Source organism: Cryptotermes secundus, unplaced genomic scaffold (genome assembly GCF_002891405.2).
Source record: "Cryptotermes secundus unplaced genomic scaffold, Csec_1.0 scaffold318, whole genome shotgun sequence".
In the NCBI taxonomy this organism is placed as follows: Eukaryota; Metazoa; Arthropoda; class Insecta; order Blattodea; family Kalotermitidae; genus Cryptotermes; species Cryptotermes secundus.
The window spans coordinates 4,873,366-4,884,254 of record NW_019730108.1 but is presented as its reverse complement, the minus strand read 5'-3'; the positions used below and the strand labels follow the sequence as shown (position 1 = coordinate 4,884,254).

General features: G+C 38.1%; 1 long non-coding RNA gene across 1 annotated transcript in view; it reads right to left on the bottom strand.

Annotated features, from left to right (window-relative positions):
• Positions 1 to 1,205: 1,205 nt before the first annotated feature.
• The window catches only part of LOC111866084, a 174,972-nt gene continuing 165,288 nt past the window's right edge, over positions 1,206 to 10,889 (bottom strand). The window contains exon 3 of the long non-coding RNA XR_002843091.2: positions 1,206 to 1,256. This is a non-coding gene — a long non-coding RNA (uncharacterized LOC111866084). The remainder of the gene's footprint in view (positions 1,257 to 10,889) is intronic.

The following is a 10,889-nucleotide window of genomic DNA, read 5'->3' as shown; positions in this document are numbered from 1 at the left end:
GATATCCTCTATTTATATGCTTATTTAAGGTTGAGGGGATTATGTTTCACAACCATACAAAGCGACAGGTAAATTTATGTTTTACTACATGTAATTAAATACTTGTGTTTCTATATGGTAGACGGGAAGTCCAAGATCTCTGAAGCGAATAGTAGAAGGCAACCTCGACTCTATTCAACTGGTACTCCCAGCTTCTTCAGCATGTGAACAACTCTGTTTCAAATAGTAGTTGTAACAGCATTTACATTGTGACATGACGCCTGAAAGCCGGAATAGCGAAGTCAGAATAGACGGAAACACATTTCCGCGGCAACGAATACGTAAGCAACAATCGAGTAATTTTCGTTGATATGCAACGTCGCTGTAAACACGCTGATCCAACAATAGAAAGACTGTGTTTCCTGCGTGGTTCGTGCAAAGTGGTTATACAGAAGAATTCAGTTTAGAGAAGTAAATACGAATTTCGAGACTCCAGCCTGCGGGGATATGAGGTTGGGAGCACAGAAATTGAATTAAGTTGGCAGTGCAGAATAACAGGAAGAAAGAAATTAGGCTGTGAAAGGAGACCTCATGTGTGATTTGAAGTTACAGTGAGACTGTTGCCAGGACACGGCTACTGAAGACTGGGACCCTAGTGCGTGTGTAACGGTGAAGTGTAAATTGTGTAGAATAGCGGCAGCGCTGTCATTACCTGTAGTCCCGAGTTGTGTGTCAATAAGTTCAATCATCCAATCCAAACCCGGTCTTACATACAAACCCCTTATTCGTGATAATATATTATGCCAGGTACCAGTCACGTGAAGGATGTCCCTTCAGTGACAGAACTGACAAGGTTCAATGCTATCTATAAATAAGGTAGGAATAATAACAGATCGACATGAACCAAAATTAAACCATCCCATCACCAAATTTCATCCAGACCCTTAAAGTCGTTTTGAAGATGAGACGTGCTGGCACACAGATGCACGAGTGGACTTCCAAATTCTCACTTCGTGTGCGATTTGCATGGAATCCACAGAGGTTCTATTCGCCTAGCCTACAGGCTGATTCAAACGAGGCTTATATTTTTGTTGTTTCTCCCAAAGGAATCCAGAGAAGTAGCTGGCTTCGGGAAGAGATCCCTCCGATTATAGACTGGGGCAGAATTTCCTGAATTAGACAAAAATTACTACACATCTCCTTTTTTGTTGTAGTTTGGAAAATCCTTACCTTCACAATATAGGCTTCCTTTCCGCAGACGACGTCATGGGGCACCCCTGCTAGAACAAAAGAGAAAATCTCAGTTTAGAAGTATTTGCATTAGAATTTTTTTTTAAATGAATTGCTTTATATTTTAGTCCATCGTAATGAATTTGTGTCGCTAATTCGTGAAGGTCTCTTAACACAAATTCCAAACTGGTCTGTTTGTCGTCGTTTTGGTTAACCTAAATCTCGCCCTCTCCTTGCTCGGTAACGGAATGCCAATTATACGGGGTCATCTCTTTCTATTCTTTGCAGTCTCATTGGTTTGTCCGTATCACTTCAACTATATTTGTAATTTTGGATCTTACTCCTCTATCCGAATTTCTTCGGCGGTCTGACGTAATGAAATTCAGTACAGGTCTCAAAAAATACATTTTCATTATCTGTAATTTGTTTAATTTCCTTTGGCTTAAAATCCAGATTTTACCACCGTAATTTAGCGATGCTCTCGAATGTGTGGTTTCATACTGACACTTCCGTGCAGAAATATATGTTATTACCTTAATCGTGTGCATTCTGCTGTGTGTTATAAACAAGGTACATAAAATGTATATATAAGTATGCAGTCTACACAACAATATTCTGTATTTAAAACACAGTAGACATGTAGCGTCAATAAAAACAAATGTTGATATGAGTGTGTCTACTTTGTTTTAATTACAGAATTGTGTTGTGTAGACTGCACACTTCTTTATTCATCAACTATAATAAATTTACACACACTAAAACTTGTTTTGATTATTCATCTTATGTGTCTTCGTTAAAACTTGCGTGTGGTTCTTCCAATATGAGGGTCCTTTTTCTTATATTCTGTGTAAACCGTGTCGTGTGATGTGTGTTCCCTTTTTGGCTGCGAGTATGTTGACAAATAGTCATCTATGAAGAGACCCGATGTATTTTCACTGTTTAGACAACTATAAGCATTTCAAAATGATTGGATAATAAAGAAAATGAAGATTATTCCATGTTTATAATGATTTCTTGCAGTGTAAATCCAAGATCCATCGAATTTCTTTGATTTTTAAAACAGCTCTATTCAACCAGATCGTTATGCTTGAATGTAGTTCCCCTCTACTCGCCATATTTTGTTCTTTTCTTCTGTTTATGTGGAGTATTCATTTTATTCCCATTACTATTATGGACTACTGCAGCTATGCATTCCAAATCAAATGCAGGTTTAGAGCGTGATAATAAGGCTAACAAAGTTTGAAGCATATCTCATATAGGATCACTGTAAATTTCAGACATGACAGGTGCTACTTTTTAGCTTATTCCCAATAATACTCAAGTGGTAGGAATTTGCATTATTGTAAATTTATATAACAATAAAATATAAAGTCGTATAATTAACAATTTAAATTTTATTCTCCATCAGAGTGACATTAGTGGATGACTTCTCTACTCAAGACACCTGCCTAGAAAAAATTTACTTATTACTCCATATTATCGGGAGTAATTGTAAATATTCCATTAATTAAATAATAATAAAATCTATATAAAACTTTGCATTCCATAAAATTTTTCAATTTATTGACCAGTATAGCCAATATCAGCTTCTCAAGAAATACTCTTTTCCATGGATTTGTTATTTATCTTGTTCTGTTAGGACATTTTTGTTGTCAGAACGTCACAGATATTTAAAGTTAACACAAAAATGGAGAAGGGGGCCTTTTAATTTGTGTGCTTAAATAGAAGCTGAACTTGGAGACAAGGTTTAGTGCATAAGCGAGATAACTCGCGAGTAGCACTGGAGGGGTTATGGGAAAGCAACCGTCGTATGTTTTTTACATAGCATCCTGTTTTATTGGTTTTGATCCTCCAATTGATTTTCCCTCTGGCTGGAGCTGTTTGAAACAGTTTCCGTTGCTTGGGTTACTTGGCGGAGGTACATTGTGGAATGCAGCAATGTTATGCCCACGGAAAGTTTAAGTCTATTAGCGTCACCCTGAGGAAGAGACATAGAGCCAGGGGAATTGTTGCTGCTTGCGATGCTTATGGCGTGGTACAGCCAAGTCTCCACTGAACTTCCTTGCTGATGCGGAGGGAAAGAAGAAGAAGAGGAGTAAATGAATGTTCCTAGCACTTTGCTCCAAATGAACATGATGATGAGCATAAAAAAGCTTAATAGCAAAGAGGAGACACATTCCACAAGACTTGCTCTACATGTACAGTCAGACGTAAAACGTGAACCACAGCAATGTTATTGTGTTATGCTATAAATAGAATAGTCTAGCATGTGATATATCAGTCTTTAATGTAGGTAAATTTATTCTGTGTTGTTGTGCTTGCAATGAACAGAGCAAACACTCATTGTTTCAGTAAGAAGAGTTCTTGGTGATGATGATATTCCGAATGCCTTGCGGTGCAATACGGGTAGTCTTCAAGCAGCGGAAATTGAAACGCGATATGCGAAATGACTCAGAAAGTATGAAACACACTATGCACTCATGAAGAAATTGGGGAGTGTACATACAGAGTAATAAATATGGCATGCTAACTCCCGTTTCTGTAATTATTTCCGCAGAAAAAAATTTAAGTTCTAAGAAAAGAATGGTTGTAAAAGCACGTTAAATTGTATTCCAGTTAAATATACACGCATGCGTATGGGGCTACTGACTGGCTACATTCTCCCAGCACATCTGGTGAACTCTATTAAATCATTACATGAAAGCAATAGCACCGTCTTTAATAATCAGAATATAATAGAAACAACCCGCAGTAAATCGAGGACAACGATGAGGCTTAAAGCTTTCCCACTAATGTATGATCTAGACAAAAAAAGAAAAAAGAAAACTAAAATTAACACCACAAAATGTTTAAATCTCAGTAATAATAAATATATTAATGCAACAATATTTATACTTAGGTGGTGGGATATTTCTGCCACATAAAGAAGACAAATTTACAAAAAAAAATATACAAAATTAAATCAAATACTGAATCTATATCGACTAATAAAAGTAAAGTTTTGGTAACTGAGAGGAAATATTTGAGACGGGCTAAGTAGTTACAGAGGACAATATAATTGCCCAAATGAACACATTTAAATAGTTGGGAAATATATCAAAGTGTAAAACGAGTGTTAAAAATAAAATAAGTTAAATGGCTATATTACGATTATTTTGGGAATATTATGAGGAATAAGGTAAAGTTAAGAATGCATAAGGGCATTGCGAAACCTTCCCTAGAGGGTAGTAGCGAACCGTGGGTACTGACAGAAGAAAATAGGAGAACACAAGGATAGCAACTGAGGTTTCTGTCAGGTACGAGTATCACAATGGGAATAAAGTAAGAAGTACTAACATAACAAAGAAATTAGGAACACAATTAACGGCGGATAATATACAGGAATATAAATAGAAGTGATATAATCATGTGGGAAGAATACCTCCTGAACTTTTGTCATGGTAAACATTCGAGAGCTGAGGCACTGGACGTCAAATAAGAACACGGGAACATCAGTTCCTTAGTTCTAGAATGAGGCTTGGCTAAATTCTTAAATATACACAAGAAGGAGATGCACGTGGTCCCAAAATGGGGGATGACGGTTCATCAAATTATTAACGACAGTTGGAAACTACGCCTATCCTCACGCGGGGTTCGGAAAAGTCTTGATTTTTTGATGGACAATTCCGAATATGTATGCATAGCGAAGGTATTCTCTGATGTTCACTCCCTTTCATTTAAACGTGTCAGAAACGGTAAGACGTACGGGAAAATGTTGTGACGTGCTGCTTGAAAGCCGGACTATAGGACATCCATTGCTGCGCAACGGACCATGAGAAAGCATGATACCTAGGAAACCACTTCAAGAACACGAGAACCTAACACTGGGTTTCCACCATTACAAGGAGGCTAGCAATATCTAAGCGACGAATTGTTTAAGGCAATAAAAATTTATTCGCTCGGCAACAAGAGATTCGTTTGCATAGCAGTGGGCGAAAATAAACCCTTCGACAAGGTGTTCCCTATTCAGTCCGAGTGCAGGATATAACAGTCCAACTTCGGCAAGATCGTATCCGACAAGGGACCAGTCAGTTCGTATCCGACTAGAGCAGGAGTCAGTGCAGCTTCGAAGAACGTAGAGTCAAGACACTCCACCAACATTAGCGGTACACGTGTAACAGCGAAGAGGAAACGTCCGAAGACGTTACAAGTGCGAATAACTGTATTAGTGAGTGTAAAAAGTGATTGTCGAATAAACATATTCGCAAAATCCAAAACCCACTTAAAATTTCTTGTCGCGTTACCTAGGAAACAAGCGAAAATATATTGACTCTAAAATATATATTTTACGTTTCGCTAAAATGTCCGGTTGAAATAAGAGTATTTTTCATTTCGGTGTATATTTAATTAGTTATGTCGAAGATAAACAAAGAAGCGCATATAGGCCAGCGCGTAAACTGTCCATTGTAGGAGTATTTACTGCTTTCAAGCAAAGTGGAGGTTCTCCGGAAATTTTAGCAGAACCCCCCCAATTTAAAAGTTCATGAAAATCAGTTTAGCAGTTCTAGAGTTATGTGCAGCTGAGAGATAGACGGACAGGCGGAGAGCGATAGCGAAGTTCAATGCGTATTTATGTAACTTCACAAGTAAAGGCCCCAAAGAGTAAAGATTTATAACAAAAAGCAGAAAATTGTGGTTAGATCAGAAAAATTATAGCCGAACACCGTGACCTGGCTGCCTAAGGCATGAAATGTTTTCGACTGTTCGAACACTGGGATAGAGGGTTCGAATCCCACCCAAGGCATGAGTGTCTGCGTTTATTCTGCGTTTGTGTTGTCCTGTGTAGTTAGCGGTCTTGCGACGGGTTGATCTCCCATCCAAGGAGCCTTAAGAATTAAGGAACTGAAGTGAAACGAAGAATTTCACAGGTGCCCTACGCTCAAGCGGGAGCAACAGGAATAAACAGGGAGATAAATTAGTAAAATAGTAATGTACTACATGAACGCCCATTTTCAACATTCCCATCAACGGACAATATAAAACCGGTTCCATCAAACTTCGATTCTCACACCTACATCCATAAGATTCATCTGAATATAATCTTCCCACCTCTTCTACTATCTTCCAAGTGGGCGTTACCTCCTGTAACTCACCACCTTAACAATAAAATATGATCTGTATAAATATCCAAGTTCTTTTTTCAGGTAATAATTTCCCTTGCTCACTTACTTATTCCCCATTAGGTCCAAATATTTTCTTGAGTACCGTGTCTTAAACACTCGTAATTTATGTCCTGACATCAAGGAAAAGTGGCTTTGTTTCGTACCCACATAAAACAGGCTGTTTTTTTCATATAACTCCTTGCTAAAGGGAATAATATTCCCAATAAAGTAATTACATATTCTAGCCAATTTGCCTGTCATTCTAGAACTACATACCTTATTAAAAATCATTTGTTTGTAACAATAACATGACAGTGTAGAGGAAGAGCATGTTATATAATTAGGAGCTTTGTAGTTATATGTCACCTGATATTCCTAGCAGCGAAATGATTGAGTTTACTGAACATGTACTTCTGGTAGGGGAGAGAGAAATGTAACAAAAAAGTAACGTAAAACTATAGAGACCGGAAATACAGTAACATACTCCCATATTACGAAGGTTTTGTTGAAATTAAGAGACCAGTGTTTAACTTTTGAACTTTCGAAAGGAAAAATATTAGAATACGTACGAAAGCGTAGTCAGATCATATACCGAAGCGTATCTATTTGGTCCAAACCATGTAGGCATACGGAATCAAACAACCATTTTCTAAAGTAAAAAAAGCTAAACTTAGTGTTACAAATCTTGCAACAAGCCAGGTACACCGACATAGTAATTCACTAAATTAACTCTCTGAAGCATTATTACCTAAAAACAATCAGAAATTAAGTTCTAACATTTAAAAACACAAGTTGCGTCTCCATTACAAGGACCAAACGCTTAATACAATTTAGAGAAATCGCTGTTTATTCTGATGATCATATGAACCCCATATATGGTAGATGGGACAGTAAATGCCAGGTGAATAATCAAGACACCAGCATTTATTGAAAGCAGCCGTGGAAATATTGTAGAGATCTCGGCGGCGTTCAGTTGGTCTGAGCATTGTATCACGCCCACCAACTACCAGTGTCACGTTGATACCCCCGAGGTCTGTTTCAGTAAGCTGCAAGAGCTCGAACAGTTGTCGCGTGTCAGTTGCTACCTCTATTTCGGGAAGCCTGAATATTCCCGCGGTCACAAGTTAAAGAGCGTCGGTGTTAACATCATCCGATATTGTTATAGCGTTTGTATGACTGGATGCCGTGTTTATTGTTCTTCCTGTGGAGAATATTATGTGGCTCATTTATGTGAGTTATCTAACTTTATTGAGCGCTGAACGAGAACAATACAATTCGTGTAATACTGTCATTGTCGACAACGCTAATAACGCCACGCGCTTTATTTTGCGTTTTATCAAGTTTTAAGTAAAAATAAGTGAAAGCTACATAACATGATCTGTCTTATATATCGATGTCTCCAACTTACACTCATATTCATCGCTCTTTCCCTCACATACCTGTCATTTTTCCACTGTCGTTTTTACTTTTTTTTTTTTAGAATTCTGGAATGAAAATCTGACAGTATTCTTTTGAGATCATTGTGAAAATACACAAAGGTGTCGGGGCACACTAATCAAGAGAGTCTTTAAATCTCGCCTCGTCTGCTGTAAATTCTGGGCATCCCCTTGCAGCTGCATGCAAAAAGATATGTGGTTTTCCTAGCAGAACATTTCGTGAATTGGGTAACCGAGAGGGGTCTCCTATGAAGAAGTTTGATCTGGAGGCAGCATAACCTGAAAATGCTAAAAACAACCTCACTACAGAACTGTCCGAATACAACAACTGGGTTTCGGACTTAAAACTCTCAGGTCTACTATCCAAATATGCAAGGAACTCAGCATGCAGAATCCGTGTAAAGGCAAAACGGTGGACCAGGGCTGGTTTGTTCTCTGAGAAGGAACCCAGGCTTAACTCTGAGGAAATTAGAATATCTTAGCTACGATCGACTGATAATATTCTCACGATTTATGTGTGTGACTACAGACGGGGTATGGATTGGTGAATATGTTTATTGACCACTTATATACATAACTCAAAACTACACTAATTAGAGCACCACCGCTAATCTCCACAATTCACAGATCACCACAGATCCGCTAACCCCTTTTCTACCCTGCTTTGTCTTCACAGCTGTTCCCTGGCAATGGCTTTAACAGTGGAGATTCTTCAGCTTCCCGCGCTTGCGTCGTTACTGTTAGGTGAATATTCCGCAGCCGAACTCAAGCATAATGCCATCTCTCCTCAGCCTCCCTTGCAGAGCTCGACTCAACTGCCAACACTCAACTGACTGGGCCCAAAGCTGATGGCAATTTCACACGAACCTCATAGCCTTCTCTTCACAGGCTGATTTTATACTGACAACTTAACATGTTAAATTAATTGTCTTCGAGATAAACCCTCGGTGCGGACCACATTAAACACACCGCTTTTGTATTGTTCGGCGTGTGTTCTTTTCCGCAGGAACGTGGTTACTGAGCAGTTGCTTAGAAACGGGTTGCATAACCCCGTTGTTCTATTGTTGCGTGCATGTATGTTGCTGGCGTTAACTTAGCAACGGCCGCTGTTTACAGAGTCACGCTTAGCAACGGGTCTATAAGCCACAATATTTAGTAGGAAAACTCTACATCATTTCTTCAAACATATCAGGCAAACAATGGACGTTATGAAATTGCACCAACATACAACGTAAACGTGACACAATTGAAACTGGCTTACTTTTTTGATAATCAGAGGCTGTTGTCTGTAAAAGGCAATAAGATTCACAGTCCTACTCATGAACAGTGAGGAGAAACCGCGCTGAAAATTGCCTGTTTTATTGCAAGTGGAAGCCATTGGATTCTCCCAATATTTCTGTGTAAGAAAAAGTACAGAAGGGTCTCAGTCTAAATAATTGTGTTGCTTTTATTTATAGTCTTTAAATAAATTTTCATGTTTATACATTTTATTTGAGTGAAAGAACTTCGGATGCGACTGGCGTTAATAGACTGCCTGTACAGTAATAAATACATTTTGCTTTTTCTTCAATTCACGTCCCATTTGAGAATTACAAATCATTGCATGTCTCTGAAATTTGAAGGTTGTAGCTACTTAAGAAATTAAGATTTGGTTATTTCTAACAAACAGAAAGCTGTGACTGATTAACTTAATTGGTGGCGTTATTTACTTACCTTACCCCATACAATTTACTGCTGCAATTTTAAGGGTTAAAAAGCAGAATTATCGTATATCTTAGATAATAACCCTTGAAGACTGAATTTCGTCTAACAAGAATGTAACGGATTTGCTCAAAGCGTTTCTATGCACTGTAACTGTTTTCACTTAGGTACAATATTCCTGACCACATAACAGAGTTCGATTGTCGCATTGCGGAATAAGAACTGAGTAAGAGAGCGGCGGCTTTAATACAGATGACAGGTTAGTGATTAAGTGATCACTTCCCTACCAGCAGAATACAGTAACAAACGTCGCATTAGGTCTTCAATATTTAAATTTGTGACGTAGTGGTGTGTATTTGGGCTTCGTTTTCGGGGGTTTCCTTTTAAATCTTACCCATGAGGCCAGTCATTCCGACAGAGAATTTCCATTGGGTTTTCTGTCCTTCCTAGCAAATTAAGGGATACTACTTTAAGATAATCGTGATAGTCACTGAGATCCATCCAAATTCATAATTTCTTTCCATACAAGTCATTAAATAGCCAATTCAGAAGAGGCATATCTATCCTTCAAACCTCCGTAAATTCTAATCTTTTTATGCTATTGCTGGGAGATTGGAACAAACTGTCTACACTAATATCACAAAACCTGTTTGCCTACAAATAGTCATTGGATATCTAAACATATTTATTTAAACGATAAATTCAAACACAGTTGAAGAGGAAAAGAAAAATAATTTATTAAAATATGCGACAATTTTTACTGAAGAAATCTGTTTTCTGTGATATAACGTCCTGTTGCCAATCACAGAAAAGAGGTGTTCATAACTACCACTGTGTAACCTGAAATTCTACAAATTTTCATTAACGTTCGCAGCTTGGGCCAAGCATCGCCATCAAATAGATCGCACAATGAGACGCTATAATCGCCAGTGATTTAATAGGGTGATTAATGTGATATGCTCGCTGATCACACTGAACCGTTCTGAAATAAGCCAACCCTGCAATATATACTGTGTGAATAATAAGGTAAAATAGACCCGACATCTTGGTTAATCGTGTATAAAACAAAACATAAAACATAAATTAAACTAATTTAGCCTAGATGTTTACTAGCATTTCAGCCACATGTAATCATGCAGTCATGTAACAGTCCCTTGCCAGTCACGGACTTAAGGGCCCGTTCTATACCATGCGTATATAGTTTCGCAAATAAACGTACTTGGTTTCACGTATTCATAGACTTCTTAATTCTTATACGCAGCCAGAAATGACATTTGCTGGGGACTAGGCTAACGTGATATCCGAAACCCTTCTCCTAGTTTCGAGATTAGCACTGTGGTGCGTCCTTTTGTAAATATCACACCTTATGTCTAATTTGTCTATAAACGTGTCACATACTTTC